Source organism: Pan paniscus, chromosome 10, assembly GCF_029289425.2.
Source record: "Pan paniscus chromosome 10, NHGRI_mPanPan1-v2.0_pri, whole genome shotgun sequence".
NCBI lineage: Eukaryota > Metazoa > Chordata > Mammalia > Primates > Hominidae > Pan > Pan paniscus.
In genome coordinates, this window is record NC_073259.2 from 22,822,138 (window position 1) to 22,825,698 (window position 3,561).

General features: G+C 34.7%; 1 pseudogene; it reads right to left on the reverse strand.

Moving 5' to 3' along the window:
• Window positions 1-971: 971 nt before the first annotated feature.
• Window positions 972-2,389, reverse strand: LOC100967436 (26S proteasome regulatory subunit 4-like; annotated as a pseudogene).
• Window positions 2,390-3,561: the final 1,172 nt, after the last annotated feature.

Consider the following 3,561-nt stretch of genomic DNA (forward strand, 5'->3'; position numbering starts at 1 on the left):
GTAAGAAATTTCAATATAAATTTCTATAAACAAGCTATCAAAATATGAGGTTAACATAAAAGTAGTTTCAGATATAATACCTTTTTTAAAAAGGCTATGAGTGACTCTCTTGGAATTCCTGCTAGCTTGGAAAGCAATGAGACTAGATTGAAACAGAATGATTTAATACTCCAGGTGTAAGAGAAGCATAAGGTAATAAGGTAGGATGAGGGTCAAGAAGGAAGAGAATGAAAAAAATAAAAGGAAAGTGATAGATTACCTGATATACTGGGGAATATTAAGATTCTGTAATTTGTCAGCACGTTTGAAAACATTTAATAAGAGGTATGTAGGAATGACACAGAAAAATTTGAAGTATATTTTTATCTTCAGGAAAAACTAAGTATACAAAGTGTATATTTGACAGATATTTTATGTCTGAATATAATAGTCTTAATTATGTAAATCTCAAATATTTATTGTACATAATAATGACATTTTTCATACTGAGATTTAAAGAAGTGAACTATGTACATGCTCACATAGAGAGCGTTGCTAGATTCTGTATTCATTTCAAAAATGTTACCATTGTATAATGGTGATATTTCAAAGAATCCAGAATTAAAAATTATGTATATAGTTGTGTTACTTATATATTCATAAATCAATACAAATAGTAAAGACTAAAGATTGAAGTGTATTGTGTCCTGGGAGTAGGCTGTGGTGAGGAAGTATATTAGAGGCAGTGGTGTTTTGTTGCAAATCTTTTTAAATAGATGGATTTTAAAAATACATAAAAACATTACTTAAATTATGCTTTCATTGTACAGAAAAGTACTACAAATTCATTAAAGAATAGCTGGAAAATACAGACTGTGTGTGTGAAGGAGCACGCTTTATTGGGAAGCAGAGTGCTGCACAGTGACAAACGGACAAAGGCTGCCCAATGGGCAATTACACATCATACTCCAAAAGACACACAGGATGTTTTGCTAAGAAAAATCAATGGGAACAGGGATTCCCCTGGGAAACTCCCCCAAACTCATCCCTCTCAGGGGACGGGAAATCTCCCAACTATTTTCCTGATGGCAGCTGTGGTTCACTAGAAATAGATCCCCTTCCTGTTTCTTATAAAGAACATTTTCTTTCAATTTTTTGAAGTCTTCATTTGTTACTTTTATTCTAAGTTCTCTTAAGGACTTCAGACCAGCTTTTGTACAGATTGCTTTGATGTCAGCACCAGAGAGGTCATCTTTAGCCATGATCAAGTCATGCAGGGTTACATCATCAGCCACCCTCATCCTGCTAGTGTGAATCTGAATGATGTGCTTCTCATTCTTTTCATCGGGCAGGGGGACCTCGATCTTCCTGTCAATGCAGCCTGGTCTGATAAATGCTGGATCCAAAGTTTCTATTTGGTTTGTGGCCATGATAGCTTTCACATCTCCCCTAGAATCAAATCCATCCAACTGGTTCAACAGTTTCAACATTGTTCACTGAATTTCTCTCTCACCACCAGAATTTGAGTCATATCTTTTTGAACCAATGGCATCAATTTCATCAATAAACATGATGAATGGTGCATGTTCTTCAGCAACTCAAAACAATTCCAGCATGGGTTTGAGCCCATCACCTAGGTACTTCTGAATAAGTTCAGAGCCAACCACTCTCAAGAAAGTGGCTGGGGTTTGGTTTGCTGCTGCTTTGACTAACAAGGTTTTACCTGTGCCCAGTGGACCACAGAGAACGACCCCCTTGAGGAGGCTTCATACCCATTTCTTCATAGTATTCAGAATAGGTGAGAGGAAGCTCCACAGATTCCAGATTCCTTAATTTCCCGAATTTGGTTTCCAATCCTCCAGTATTGGCATAGGTCTCCTGGGGGGCCTTTTCCACCTTCATCACTATGACCAGGGGATCCGTGTCATCCACCAGCGCCCCTATCATGGCATGCACCTTGTGGTTGAGCAGGACCAAGCCAGGTTCCAGGAGGTCCTTGTCTACAAATGAAAGAATGCTGATGTTGTGTTCTGAGCCCACAGATGTGGACACGATGGCATGGTTGTCATGGGTGATCTCTTCCAACATTCCTCTGACATCAGGGTCCCCCTCAGATCATCCACTTTTGATCTTTCTTCCTATTGCTTTTCTTCTAATGGTTTTATTTGTTGCTGATTTATAATGAATTCTTTCTCCATGAGAAGATAGTTTTTAATTCTTTCTAACTTGAATCATTTTAACCAGCACTGAGTGTGAGTTGTCACCAGTGGCAGTTTGCTGGCAGCATCTGGTCTCTGTTTTCTTCTTTTGCCCCACGCTAGTTGGTACAGGAGGTTCGTATTTATTTTTCTTGTCCTTATCATCCTTCTTGACCTCCAGGACCATAACCACCACTCTGACTTTGACCCATCTTGCCTTGGCACCAGACATTTTTAAAGGAAATAATTAAAATAGAACAGTCGATGATAATCACTAAAAGCATACTGATAGATACCCTTAAAGCTATATACACCTGTATGATACATACACATACATTTCTGCATTTCATTTATAATATCTTCACTTGGCATTTAAAAATTTTCAAAAATGTATTTTGCATCTCAAAAAGTATTGTATAAAAATATTATATTCACTCCTTTGGGGTATTTAGACTGTTTTATCTTTTAATAATCATAAGTAAGGCAGAAATCACCATCACTTTACCTGAATAATCTTCTCAAAATAATATTTAATTACATTTTCTTCATCACAGTTACAATAGCTTTTTTAAACTGTTAAATATCTAATCCTTATGGAATATATTTTCTTCTGTAATATGAGACCCTAACATCACTCATTTACAAATGATGAAGTGAAACTATATAAAGACTGTTGAATAGTTCACATTTTTGTGCTAATTTTGAATTGTTCCCTCACTTTAAAATAAATATGTATCTTTGAGTATGTTCCTCCCTATAATACAGTTTTATTTTTGTTTTCTTCTTCAATTTCTTGTATCATTTACCTATCTACTTATCTAATGGAAAAACTGGTCATTTATTATTGGCTTATAAAGTAAGACCATCAGTAAAATAGTCAAAGTGTTAATTGGCATACATAAAACTGATAATTGGAAAACAGTAAAATATTTGTTATAGAATTTTTGTAGAAATAATTGATCAGATTAATGAGGTTTTACATTATACTTACTTTGCTATAAATACTTCTTACTAATATGGCAAATTATTCTATTTTTAAACTGTTAAGCCAACCTTGCATTCCTGGAATAAATTTAACTTTGTCGCAATATATTAGCTTTTTAAAGTATGTCATTAGGTTATTATGCTAATATTGTAGTCATCAGAGAGATTCCCCTGACCATTTTCTTTTTCTTAATGTCTTTGTCAGGTTTTGGTATCAAGATTATCCTGGACTCATAAAATTAGTTTGAAAGTGTTTCTTCTTTTTATGTTTTGTATAAGAGTTTATGTTACTTTGCTATGAGTTCTTCACAAAAGTTTGGAAGAATTCACTGGTAAATCAAGTAGGTCTACAGTTTGCATCAACAGAAGATTATACGTTATTCATTCATTTTCTTTATAT